At 36.9% G+C, this 14778-nt stretch overlaps 1 protein-coding gene across 11 annotated transcripts in view; it reads left to right on the top strand.

The window, feature by feature from the left end:
- The window catches only part of FHIT (fragile histidine triad diadenosine triphosphatase), a 562355-nt gene that overhangs the window by 63725 nt on the left and 483852 nt on the right, over positions 1–14778 (top strand). For all 11 annotated transcript variants that reach the window (XM_035546804.2, XM_050712768.1, XM_050712766.1 and 8 more), the window contains one exon: positions 8398–8460. The gene's annotated coding sequence lies outside the window, so the exon portion shown is untranslated. The remainder of the gene's footprint in view (positions 1–8397; positions 8461–14778) is intronic.

Genomic DNA, 14778 nt, shown 5'->3' on the forward strand with positions numbered 1-14778 from the left:
TTGGGCCCCCAGAACATGGACCTGTTAGAGCAGATCCTGGGGAGGGCTATGAGGATGATCGAGGGGCTGGAGCACCTCTCCTGTGAAGACAGGCTGAGAGAGTTGGGGTTGTTCAGCCTGGAGAAGGCTCTGGGGAGACCTTACAGCAGCAGCCTGCCAGTACCTGAAGGGAAGCTGGGGAAGGGGACTCCTTGTCAGGGAGTGTAGTGATGTAGATAAGGGGTAATAGTTCTGAACTAGAAGAGGGTAGGTTTAATTTAGATATTAAGAAGAAATTCTTTACTATGAGGTAACCTGATCTGGTGGTTGGTATCCCTGCCCGTGGCTGGGAGGTGGAACTTTGTGATCTTTAAGGTCCCTTCCAACCCAACCATTCTGTTATTCTAATTTTGGGGGAAAAAGATGGTGCATGCCAACATTCTTACTTTTTTTTTTTTTTTTAATTATTTATTCCCCCCCTGTTTCTAAGCCTTCTACAAACCATGTATGCTGGGGGGGGGGGGGTGGAGGGGGTGGGAGTGGGAACGACACACGACTGACAACTAAATTTTAATCAATAGAATTCAATGTGCTTGGTCATATTCCCTTTACAGGTAGGACATGCTGGCATTTGCAAAGCAGTGATAATTTGCTGTGTTATCATTCTCACTTGCAGTGCTTGACCCTGGTGAGGTCAGGTCCTTTCAATTAGCAAGACGATGGTGTTAAATCCCGCACTATTATGCTCTTTTGGCCAGACTCTGCTGCTAATTTATGGAATATTACATAGGTTGGCCATTAAAGTCTAATTCCTTCAGTAAAAATTTAACACAAACTTCCTTTCCCAGCTGATAGAACTGTCTGCATCTTTTTTTAACCCTTTTTCTCAACGCTGTGTGTATCAAATTAATACTTATTAAAAATATAAAAGGTCTGTGGATGTTTGGTCTCTCGTATTAAATTTTTCAGTGAACTTTACATAATATTTTAACTTTCAGAAGTGGTAAACAGGTAATTCAACTTAGCTGACTGCAGGTGTTATTTTGGATATTTAGTGCTTACTGGAAAATTTCCAAATAATTATAACATTGCTAAAAGCTTTAGAATCCTCAAAATGCTCTAATACTATGCTGTTATTTGTCCAGAGTAACTAATGCTCTTTTCTCCATTCTTGTGAGAAAACCAGGCTGCCTTGTAACAAGGACTGATCAGTTAAATGGAGATCGCTTAATGTTCGTGCGACTTCTGTCCATTTCATTCTGTAATACTGCAATGAAAAAGATATTTTAAAATGTTCCTTATTAAATTCTAGTAAGTATTGATTGTTTTACTGCAAGTAGAACCATGTTCAGAAATGAATTATTTGTTCTCTATCACCCATCTAAAATCTCTGAACACATTTCACTTTTTAAGAATAAGTTTTCTGTTATATATATATATATATATATATATATTTTTTTTAAATTAAAAACAAACCCGTAACAGTCCAGCAAGTCCCCATAATCACAAAATAAATGGGACCTGGCTTCACAATGGCTCATCATCATATAGCAAGGGTCATAGCTATGAAAGTTTGTTTATAGTCATGTTCCTACTATGTTTTTTTCTATGATCTTTGTCCTTGCATTTCAGTTGTTTTTTGACCTTATCCCTCTGCTGCAACCTCTTCCTCACATCTCCTTGCCCTAAAGTTAGCTTGGTTGTCTGCCATGATTCCCACATCATCCCTTCCTCTGTTATTTTTGTCTTCATGTCTTTGTTGGTCCCTGACCATCAAATCCTTCTGACAGCCTCTTAATTCATTTTTACTCTAAAAGGAAAAGAAGTCAGGAAGAAAGGTTCCAGTTTAAGTAATGGAGAATATCTGTGAGAAAGAGGAATGAGGGAAAAAGGTAAAAATAAGAGTCACACCGGAGCTACACCTAAAGGACCATTTCTACAATGAAGATATTAGGACCATTCCTACAATAAAGATATTAGTACTTCCAATCTGAGAGGCATGGAAAAAAAAGAGCAAACTGAACAACATGATAGTTTTGAATATCTTTACAGTGGAATTTGGATGTAATTAAAAGGTTTAATTTAGCACTGAAGGGAAAGGAGGAAAAAAATTCAGATTTCATACTGAGTTCTTTATCACTAGGTTATTATCAAATTCTTTTTATCCTTTATTCTGAGGAAAGAGGAAGGAAAATGTTTATTTTTACACTTTTGTGAAAAGGCAGAAATCTTGTGTTTTCTTTCATGTGTCTGAATCCTGTTCTGTGTATTTACAAGTATTTTGATCCAGAACAAGATAAGGCGATGCATGCATTTTAGTAGTAGAATAAGATGATGCTGTCCTAACAGGAATCATGCTACGGAATGCTACTAATGAGCCCATCTCCCATCATATAGAGTTGCTGATGTTGTGCAATTCTCTTGTCATAGCTTAAGTGCAGATACTATACCTACTTTTTCAACAAGAGTATGACAGGAGAATGCACTGTGGATCAGAGGGCAAAAAATAAGATACAGCAAGCATGGGAGCAAACTGTTTCTCACACATGAACTTCTCTGTACAGTTCCCACTAACCAGTTTATTAATGATAAAATTCCTGGAACTGTTGAGATCAAAGGCAGTTAACAGATTTAATAATACAATAAAAGGTTTCCTTTTAAGAAAAACTTGTCTTTTCACAAAAGCCCCTTGAACTTCTGTTCCACTAGAGGGCTAGCCTTGTCCTTGAAAACTGCATTAAATTTTAGGATCTCTTATTTGTCTATATATTACTTCCCATATGTCATTTTCTATGCTAATGTTGTCCCTGATGATGCCAACTTCTATCCTGCACTTGCTTAATACTATTCTTTTAACCTAACCAATTATCCAGTTCAGAAGTTACCAGAAGAAGTGGATGTTACAGTTATTAGGAGTATATTTATTTGCAAGACTAAAGAAATTTGTTTCCTCTTAATGCACTAGGAATTGAACAAAGGACTTTGATTTTCACTCAGCTGCAAACAACTCTCTCTAGTCACCTCTTAGTCTGAAAACCCATCAATTAACTGCTCTCAGAATGCTCCTTTCGGCACTTATTCAGGTTCTGTTCTTGGGTTTTGTCAGTGTGTGTTTTTCTTTCATTGAAACATAAACTTGAACATGACTCAATAAATAATATCTATTCTTGCACCTACTGACATCCCCAAGAAATGGTATGAATGTTGGTGGTATAGCTTCTTTATGATCCTGAGGTGCAAGTGTGGGTAATGGGTGGTGACCCGTAACTCAGTCTATACCAAAGGTACATAATTCATTGGTCTTAGATGTCAGCTCAGCTCTTACATCCACTAGTATTACTGAAATGTATATGGTAGTATAGAATGAAATATACTAGTAAGCACCTTTTGTGATTTCTGCCATGCTGCCATTTATACTTCGGAGTGGTTTCCATTAAATGCATCTACAGTTACGGAACTGTCTGTATTGAAATTTGTCTGTATCTCTTTAACAGTGGTATCTTGGAGGTCTTAACACTGTGTAGGCTTCAGCTTCGCAAAAACTACTGTGTGTCTGTAGCAAGGATGTCTTTTCAGTTTCTATTAAACTTCTCATCTGCCTTTTGCTGTCTTTTGACTAAGCTACCCTGTTTTGCTACGTGTTTACAAAGAATCTGGCATAGCAGGTTTAGTCCCTGATTAGGCTTAGAATACTAAAAATGATAATATGGCACCCCAAAGGTAAGCTTTAGCCAAAATGACAGTTTCCTTAATTGACAGTTTTTCTTGTTAGAAGGCTGTTTTCAAGGAATGTGAAAAACAATAGGAGAAAAAAAAGCTGAGAATTATGAAAATCTAGAATTTTAGTTTTTGTTTTCCCCTCATAGGCATGGTTAATAAAAAAAGCATTTATTTTAGTTTACTTCTTGAAATTCAGACAGTATTTGACAATAACCAATGGAAGTACCAAGGATAAAAATCATACTTTCCCTATGTAAATCAGAACAAGAGAAAGATCTTGTAAAATAATACTGTATATATGTGCTGCTTTTCTCTACACCTAAAGTAGCCAGTGCTACTTTTTTCTCCCTCATATTTCAGCTTTCAATTAGATGCTTGTCAAAATGGGTGGATAAATTGAGCAGAAACAAATATCAGGGGTCATGTCTTTACTTGTTTTTTTCCCAGTTTAACAGCTATGAATATAAATATTCTAATTTCATTTTCTTGAGTAAGTATACAGAATTTTTGTTTAAAAAAAGGTTGCTGTTTCCTCATTTTAAGAATAAATACCGAAGCTTGTTTCCTTTGTGGAAGGAGCATATTGTAATCTTAATTTTTGAATCATCCTGTTTCTTTCGAAAGACCTTACCCAAGTGTGGTTGTGGTGTTCTGCTCCCTGGGTCATTATCATTGTTTAGTGCAGCAGGAAACTTGCAGCTTTATTACTGCTCTTTGTCTCTTCAAATTGATGTAATTTGCTTAAAATCAACTTCCATGATGTGCAAGAATTGAGGGCATTAATCCTAGAACTTCTTAATGCTATTTTTAGATATTTATTTTGTATTCATGTGTATCTCTTTCCATATTGTTCTGCTTTGTTGTCAAATGAAGAGAAAAAAGCTACACTGCAGTGTCATCATTATCAATATCTTAGGAGTGTTAATGATCAGTTAAAGATGAAAAATTGAGAAATAACTTTTCGTTAAAAGCATATTTCACTTATGCAATGTAAAATTTGGGAAAGGCTCTGATTCTGTGAATAATATTTATTATCGTTGCACCAGTATCTGTATCATGCTCCAAATTTCTGTCTGATTTCACGTTCAAAATGAGTAGTGTGTCTCCTAATATTTCTGTGCTTCCTACTGGATATTTGCTGGATTAACATAAGGTGTTTAATTGCAAGCGAAGCCTATCTGGCATGTAGTAAAGTAAATTATTTTTTTTAATAAACCTTACCCTTTGATAATACTAAAAAAAAAAAAGCAAGCTATAAACACTGATTATAAGACATCTATAAAGCAATCTTTTAATAAGATGAGTGAGAGCAGTGAAATAATGAAGTGTGAGGATGTGGAACAATTTTCAAAACTGCATTTCTAATTTTATTCAATATATACAACAAGAAGGAGGATGATGCCTGACATTTTATGCTGAATAAATAAGAGAAAATTTGGTCATTAGCCTGCTACAAAACATAGATGGTCAGATGACATATATACTTAAAAATAAGGCAAAAAAGAAAACGTTTTCATTCTGAGCTCATCTGAGTGATTTTGAATAAGTTGGGAAAGAAGTCCAAGGAGACTTAGGGAAAATGCTAAAAATAGCACCTGTGGGGAGGGAGAGGGAACAAAAAAAACCCATGCTAATTAATGATGTACCTGACGGTTCTTAATGGGGAGGAGAGTGGGAACCCTAGCACTGAGGCCTTAATGAATAGTGAAAATTACTTGATTGAAAATAGCATGTGTTTACTCCTCACCCAACTCTGACTTTTTAGGCTCTATTCAAGGTGGTTATGTGCAACTCATTTGACTGCCTTTTAGGAAGCCCTTTCTTCAGCAGAGTTTTATAACACATTTTTAAAATTAATTTATTTATTTTTATACCAGTCTACAGCAAGGAAATACGGCAAAAATCAGTCTGTGTCCAAGGGTGTGTGTGGAATTGTGGAATAACTTAAATGTACCTGAATTTCTCTTGCATCTTTTAAGGGCTCTTCATATTACTGATCATGTGAGTAATGCTGTTAATGAACTTACAGAATCCTGCAGCAGTAGATTGACTGTAGATTAGTAGATTGTCCTGGCTATCCGGGGAGGTCCCAGTCGACTGGCGGCTAGCAAATGTGACGCCCATCTGCAAGAAGGGCCGGAGGGTAGACCCGGGGAACTATAGGCCTGTTAGTTTGACCTCAGTGCCAGGGAAGCTCATGGAGCAGATTATCTTGAGTGTCATCACGTGGCACTTGAAGGGCAACCAGGCGATCAGGCCCAGTCAGCATGGGTTTATGAAAGGTAGGTCCTGCTTGACGAACCTGATCTCCTTCTATGACCAAGTGACGCGCCTGGTGGATGAGGGGAAGGCTGTGGATGTGATCTACCTTGACTTCAGTAAGGCTTTTGACACCGTTTCCCACAACATTCTCCTCAAGAAACTGGCTGCTCGTGGCTTGGACTGGCGTACGCTTCATTGGGTTAAAAACTGGCTGGATAGCCGGGCCCAAAGAGTTGTGGTGAATGGAGTCAAATCCAGTTGGAGGCCGGTTACTAGTGGAGTCCCCCAGGGCTCAGTGCTGGGGCCGGTCCTCTTTAATATCTTTATCGATGACCTGGACGAGGGGATCGAGTGCACCCTCAGTAAGTTTGCAGATGACACCAAGTTAGGTGCGTGTGTCGATCTGCTCGAGGGAAGGAAGGCTCTGCAGGAGGATCTGGATAGGCTGGACCGATGGGCTGAGGTCAACTGTATGAAGTTCAACAAGGCCAAGTGCAGGGTCCTGCACCTGGGGCGCAACAACCCCGAGCAGTGCTACAGGCTGGGAGATGAGTGGTTGGAAAGCTGCCTGGCCGAGAAGGACCTGGGAATACTGGTTGATAGGCAGCTGAATATGAGCCAGCAGTGTGCTCAGGTGGCCAAGAAGGCCAACAGCATCCTGGCTTGTATAAGAAGCAGTGTGGCCAGCAGGTCTAGGGAGGTGATAGTCCCCCTGTACTCGGCTCTGGTGAGGCCGCACCTCGAGTACTGTGTTCAGTTTTGGGCCCCTCGCTACAAGAAGGACATGGAGGTGCTCGAGAGAGTCCAGAGAAGGGCAATGAAGCTGGTGAGGGGTCTGGAGAACAAGTCTTACGAGGAGCGGCCGAGGGAACTGGGGTTGTTTAGCCTGGAGAAGAGGGGGCTCAGGGGAGACCTCATCACTCTCTATAGGTACCTTAAAGGAGGCTGTAGAGAGGTGGGGGTTGGTCTATTCTCCCACGTGCCTGGTGGCAGGACGAGGGGGAATGGGCTAAAGTTGCGCCAGGGGAGGTTTAGGTTGGATATTAGGAAGAACTTCTTTACTGAAAGGGTTGTTAGGCATTGGAATGGGCTGCCCAGGGAAGTGGTTGAGTCGCCATCCCTGGAGGTCTTTAAAAGATGTTTAGATGTAGTCCTTAGTGATATGGTTTAGTGGAGGTCTTGTTAGTGTTAGGACAGAGGTTGGACTAGATGATCTTGGAGGTCTCTTCCAACCTAGACGATTCTGCGATTCTGTGACTAGCCTTTAAATTTCACAAAGATAAAAGGTAGTAATACTGCCTCTTCCCTGAAAATCCTTACATACAAGTTTTTGCAGGATTCGCTTCCATGACAGCGGAATAAGCAGTGAATGTTTTGGCTTGGTGGCCAAACAAGAGTGAAAAAAGTTGTTATATGACAAATTATTTTTTTCCTTTTGTGTAAATACTCCATCCGTTTTCTTTCATAATATGGATTAAGGCATACAGGGTGAATCAGTTTTAACCAGTATTGAATAATTTTTATAAATGAAAATCTATCCTTTTATGTCTTACTGTTAAATATAGTGTGCATTATGCACTGGGTACGTGTCTCACTTCCTTGTATGGCATTGGTAATGTTAAATTAATATCTATTCTTCTCAAGGTATGGAGTCAGATTTACATAGTCTGTTGTTGCTTTGAGCTTTTTTGCAAAGGAAACCTGTTACTAATGAAGGTCTGTTCTGGTCACATAAAGAATGTTTTATTCTTCTAATAATGTTCATTCACTTACTCCACCCTTACCTTTTTTATTTTTTTTTTAAATCAGTTTTTGGAAAGGTGTCGAGGCATCCTCTATAAAGCTGTTTGCAGATGCAAACCGCCAACATTCTGTTCCACAATTCATATTTTCCATTTTTCAGTGTAATAAACTCCAATTTGTCTACTAGTTTTTAGAAGAGGAACTTTTAAATTTCTTGTAACAAAGATATATATATACATATATTTTTTTTTTTCTTACCCTTTTTTGTACTTACCTGTTGTAACAAGTCTGGTTCTCTTCTATAGGTTTGTCTTATTTCTGGGAGGAACTCTTTAAATGAACGTGTTCTTCATAGCCAGTAGATCAGAATTATTTGTTGTTTTGGACCAATTTTTAACATTTCTTAAAACTGCAAAAATATAAACCTAGTCATCACTGTAGGTGTAACTGTTACTACAATAAAAGGAGTAGAGTGATTTCTAAATCACATCTAAAAGATGGATAAGTCAAGTAATTGAGGAAAAGATGAACTAAAAAGGGAATTTCATACAAATGTGTATATTCAGAGCATCATTAATGGAATATCAGATTATAGCTGTATTTTTTTTTTTTTTTAGAAATAATGTTAAAGCTTTATATTTATGTTGTATTGGTTGCCAAGAAGTACTGAGTATGGTGTTTCCTATTTTACAGGTTACCTATACAAATAACACATTTTAAGAAGTTAAACTCCAAGGAACCGTTAGGTGGAAATACGTAAGTATTGACATTCTTGTTATTTACTTCCTGTTCTGAGCACTTAATGTGGTAGGTTTCAGCTTTAAGGTTTTACCCTGGAATAAAGAAGATAAAAAGTAGATTTTTTTAATGCAAATACTCACAATATTGTGAAGTTCTTCTGAAATCCTTGCAAAGACAGTGTGAAAAATAGATTATATGGTTTTTCTTCATATTTGTTTTTATCACTCAAATAAGTAACTCTAAAATATCTATTGGTTTGCTGCCTCATGAGAATTTAATGATGATTTTCATTCAGTGTAAGCTGTTGGTAGGTCAGAGATGCCTCATATCTTGGATGGAGTTATGAAATTTTCTGAGTTTATTACCCTATTAAAATTCATTTTAAATGTCAAAGTTTCTAATTTGTACAAGGAAACTTAATTTAGGAGCATCTTCAATGTAACACATACTTTTCTTCCTGAGTATGAAGTGAAGTATCAGATAAAAATGTAAGTCCTTTGCAGCATATTAAAATCAATTATTTCTATCTTTTCACTTTAGGTAGTTGCAGAGGTGGGTACCAGAAAAAATAATTTTCTAGTATGTTATTACTTGACTTTCATGTTAAAAACAATTTGGAGGAAAAGACTTCCTAATTTTAACCAAAAATACTGATTTAGGGAAAAACAAAACAACATTCTCAGCAAAGCCCAACCGCTTTTTTTTTTTCCCCCTTAAAATTAATTCTGTCCCCTGAATGACTCACTGCTGGCTTTGACCTATTTTGTACTGTGTTCTGTAATGTTAATCTCATACTTCTGTCTTGGCCTGTCTGCACTATAGACCTCTGCCTCTGTGCTTGTGTAGTGCATATTAACTCAACTTTTCATTGTGTTGGGTGTTTTCTAGTCAGCTGTTTCCAGCTTCAACACCTGAACACGTAAGTTTTACAGAAGGGGGAGTATTAATGAGCAGGTGGCCAGGCAAAACTGGTGGTAGTCCAAGGCTAAAATTCTCCAGATGAGCCAGATGATGGTCAAAGGAAACATTTTTCTGAACCCTGTTATTGAGGTTTTGTTTTTGAAGTGGGACCCAGTACTGTCCTGTCTATTAGCTGTGTGTAAATCTTGCCAAAGCCTGAGACTGGAACTTTGATAAATAGATTTTTCTAGTTAATGAGGAAATGTGTCATTAAGGATATCAGATAACATAGGTATTGGTTTATTGTTGACTGATAAATTCGGGAGTATGGGTTTAACAGCGGAGGACAAAAATAAGTTTAGTGATAAGGATTGAGGGAGACTAATCAGGCAGTAGTATGCCACTTTGAGAAGTTTAAATTTTACATCCCTCATCAAAACTAGTAGTTGTGATGCTTGTATCTGATATCACTAGATCTCTGAGTTTGAGAATAGTTAACATAGAGCTAAATTCAGTGCCTGTGAGACAAATGCAATGTTTTTTCCCAACAAGAACCTCCAACAGCATGGGGGGGGGGAAAAGAGGTTTTAACATCCTAGAATGAATGTTGTTTGAAACAAATTATAATTGATAATATCTGCATCATAACTGAGTGCATGGATAATTCACCAGATTCTCCTTGTTACTATAACTTTGTCAGTGTGTATTTGCCTGTTTACATGCTTGAAATCCGTGTTAGAAATATCATTTCCAGAGATGCTAGCCTGCATCTCTAAACGGTAACTGCAGTACTTGTGGTTCCCAAGTATCTATGCCTAAGCTCACTAGCCTATACTAGTTGTTAGAAGTCTCTAATGTATGCCAAAATCCTTGTTAAAGCAGATTTAAATTGCTTATTAAAAAACAAGGGAAATGACGTTAACACTAGTAAAACTTAGATTTAATTGTTGGATTTTCATGACTTAGACTTCAAAAGCCTTGATTGTGTCATATGTTTATTTAGAACTTAAGTCACTAATTTATTCGGACACTTAAATGTCAGTCTTCTCAGATGAAGACTTCCTCTTTGAGCAACTGTTCAAAAATACTAGTCTTGATTTCTTGTGATCCCAGAGGAAAGAGACTCTTTTGTTTTGTTCTGCAGCATGAAGAAGAGTGCAAACTATCTTAAATTGAGGTATTGATGTAAGAGGAGTTCATATCAGGAAATTGAATGCCTTTCATGTGCTTCAAATGTAGGTTTCAAGACAGTTAATTTCAGAATGGCATATCTTAGCAGATGTGCAGAATTTATAATAGATTTCATCTTCACTATGAGCCATAATATCTGGTTAGCTAAAAATTCTAGAAATGTTGTCAAGGAGAGGGGAGAAAAAAATGTCAGTGCAAATCAATAACCATTTAGCTGTGTTGTCAGATCAGTTGTATTCTGTGGTTCATAATTTTTCAATGAATAGACAAAAATGTTTTGCATATGCATTATAATTTCATTATATATTGATTCATCTTAATAGTTCCTTCTAGTTATTAGCATTACTATTATTTGTCTGACAGTACCACCTAGCGAATGTGGCTGTCGCCATAAGCCGTAGTCTCAGTTTCTGCTCACACATGTAACATACTCTGCCAGTAATACCAACAGCAGGACAAAATATTCTCTCTTTTCTACAGATGGCATGCTTAACATGAGTATTTACCTTGGCTCCTGGGCAGAATTGTACAATTCATGCTGCAACCTATTCTGCCACAACTACATTGTCACTAGGACTTGCATTAGTAAATTTGGAGCCATTTAGATTATATATGTGCAAGCTGCAAGAACGTCTTTGGCTTTCAGTTGTAGATGTATTCTATTACAATGTGCCTCTAAGGTATAACAGGTTCTGTCATCAGCCTTGTGTTATTAAGGTGAGGAGGAAAGAATCTTCCAAGTTACATTTATTTCTTTATTTTTTTCCCCCCAACTCTCCACTCAAAATACACCGTGTACTTGGATAGTTAGAGCCCTACTTTAGAAGGTTCGTGTATTCAGGAGCACTTGTATTAAACTGCAGAGAAGAATTGAGTGGAGAGATCAATAACTACAGCAGAAGCCTCACTCCTGGTAGTTGGAATATCTCGTATTTCCATCTTGTGCTTATTTCTGAAGTTTCTTTACTACTGAATTTGTTTGTGAATCCAGTTACTCCTCTTTTTATTCAGGCCCAGAGATCGCTCTCTATTCTTTTAGACTTGTGAGTTGGTAGTAATTTCAGTATATGAATATGTATATATACGTATGATATATATATATATATATATCTATATATAAGTATTCGGTATATGAGCAGTGTTCTACCATTCCATCTCATTCATTCTTGCAATTTCACATAGGCTTGCTTGGACACAAGTCTAAAGATAGCAAATGGAGTTCCATTTTAAACATATTTTGGACTCTTCTTTGAGGAACTGGTTTGTTTCTTCCTTCCTTCCTACAAAAGGCAGTTTTTCCTCATTGAGCCATCCCATGAGCAGCCTAGAACCTGGCAAGATTATTCCAGTTCAGCCTGCTTTGCTTCTGCTCTTGTCTGAGTGGTGGTTGCAGCTGAGTCACATAAAGCAGTCTTTAAGATTTTTTTTAAATTGTTTTTGAAGATTGGATATTGAATATTGGCCTTTCTTATACCCATTCGTCAGGGGGCTAGAGCTCAAGCTATGACTATTCAGGTAATATAATGGGAGTTTTTTAATATGATCAAGCTCCTATCAAAGGATAGTCAGTCTGTTAATATAAGTGCTCCTTCATTAATCAGAAAATATTTGACTGACTTTTTCATTCATCAGCATCAGAAATAGTTTGGAAAGAGTATAACATGTATAGCTTATGTGCTTCATTGTATGCGAACATACATGCATACATAGTAAGCATGATCTTCCGACGTACATCTTCCTTGTTGAGTTGGGTAAGGCTCTGCTGCTTAGTAGTTGTATTTTTGAGATTACTTAGCACAGTAGCCTGTTTCTTTCTGCTTGTCCCCAGCTCTGTATCTTTCTCTCTTTTTCCACCTGACCCTAAAACACATACAGATTTTTGTCTGGGACATGTTTTAAAGTCATTCCCCCCTCCCCCCCCCTTTTTTTTTTTTCAAGTTTTTGAAGTAAGAGGTATCCTGATAAAAGTAGAATATAAAGGTTGAGCTTCATCTCTTCAAGGAAGCAGATACACAGATAAAGACAGTAAAGAATATTTTGGTCCTCCCAGTCACTGCTGTGATCCTCTAAATTTTATTGATGCAAATAATTCCATCTTTATATTGGATGGTATGTACCACATGCTAGCTCAAATGATAGATTCTTTTGGTTTATTCAATTTGTGTATTTTTAATATTGTTTAATGTAGGTACTGTTGAGTGAACACACATACTCTTAGGGGTGACTCAAATTAATTCCTCTTCTATCATGAAATTTCTCCATGGATTTATCACAAATTGCTGCATCTGTGAGTGATTCCACACTCTCATGAGAAGTATGAGATTAAATTCTGTCACTACTGTACTATTTTTAATTAATTTAACCTCCAAATGAATCATTTTCCAGTTCCAGTTTCTATCTCTTTGGTCAGTGGATTACTAGCTAATGTCAAATTAATTATTTAATGCAGTTAATGTTTAAAAGCTTTGTAAAAGTGATAAGGATGGCAACTGCAGATTCTGGAACTGCTATGGAAAATGGGGATTCATGATTTTAACTGAAAACAGAAGTTGCATTTTCACATTAGTGGCTTGACTACTGCTATTGATTTTAACATGGAACACACTCAGCTATAACAGCAAGGGTGATAGTTAAAATATCACAGCGCCACCGGCTAGATCCTGAAGTGATAATTTTTTTTTTCTAATAATTTGGAGAATAACGAAGGAAAACAGGAACAACTCTGACAAAGTAGAAGAGACTTTAACTTCATTGCATATTAAGGAAGGAACAATCTATTTCTTTTGCAGCATGAGTTGAGGTGTTTCAAAAATAATTTTGAGCTTTTTCAAAGAGAGGTTGAAATCATTAGTATTATCTCCTTGAAAAAGGTGAAGGTCAGGTTATGGGGTCTAGCAAGTAACCAAGAACTATTATTATTATTATTATATCTTTCTGGCAGTATCTATATTCTGAAGCAATATAGTTGAGACTTGGTACTGGTGGAACACAGAAGATGAGAACAAAATTGCTCAAGGGTTTAGGCAAATCAGTAACTGTAGGTAGGACAGAGTGCAAGAAATTCTTTTTGTCAAGTTAAGTATGCTTTACTTTAAACAAATGTCTTCTGTCAAGCAGGTTGTCTTTCATATACCAATACAGTTGGTTCTGCCTACTGTAAAGGCTAGAACCTAGAGGTCATAACACAGACACATTAGATTGCTAGATCCCATTGAAGAAGCCAAGGCTGAGTCTGAGTGCTGGAAAAAGAAAAAATAATAAATAGAGGGAATGAAAAAGAATGACTCAAAACCCTGTTTAAGCAAGGGGCACTGGAAAAAGAGGACCAACAGAGTTCCCTTCTAACCTCAACCATTCTGTAATTCTGTGGGAACTACTTTCTTTATAAAAAGAAACACTTCTAAAGGATGTTTTACTTTTGCGCTGTCCAACTCATACCATATGAACTCTAAATACTTACAAAGCTATCAAATAAATAGATAATTAAGCTTTGTGCTGTTATCTTTACTTGAAAACAGTGCTTGAGTGTGATTTCTTCTAATTTCTGAAAAGATGTCAAACTTAAAATACCTGTCACAAGCAAAATTTTTCTATGTCTCCAAGTGTTTAAATTAACACTGCTAAGTGTAATAGGATAGGTGTTTTCTCTGGTAAATCTGCAGCACTCTGAGGACCCTTGAGATTAATTTTTTGCAAAATGATTATCCCCACCATCAGCAGTACTCTTAACTACCTAAGTATTTTGCATTAACAAAACCAAGGTAATGAAACATAATGCAGATTGATTTTAATAGAGGAAATAATGTGTGGAAACTTCTATGATAACATGTTACTTCTGGGTTATAAATTACCAAGAAAACTGATGGAAGTGGAAGCTCTGTTTGCCAATCCCCACTAAGGAAAAAGAAAGAAAATGGGGAGGAGGGGGAAAGACACAAACAAGCAGAAAATATACTTAAGCAATGTATATTAGTTAGTTGGTTGCTTTTTATATGTATATAGTTCACCTTAAACTGAGAACTATAACCTCTACTAGGTGTTGTAAAACTAGAGATTACCTCTGATTCAAATATTAATATATTTTTGATAAAGCATTTGTGTATAAACTAATTACTTCTGCTTTGTGTTTTGAGGCTGGAAGCTATGAGGTCCTTCATTCATCTAATATTTTTTTTTTTTTTTGTAAATCAGGTATAAATAGGAAAAACAACTGAAGTTATCCTGGAGATGCTCAGATAGGAG

The sequence above is a fragment of the Cygnus atratus genome, chromosome 10 (genome assembly GCF_013377495.2).
Source record: "Cygnus atratus isolate AKBS03 ecotype Queensland, Australia chromosome 10, CAtr_DNAZoo_HiC_assembly, whole genome shotgun sequence".
Taxonomy (NCBI): domain Eukaryota; kingdom Metazoa; phylum Chordata; class Aves; order Anseriformes; family Anatidae; genus Cygnus; species Cygnus atratus.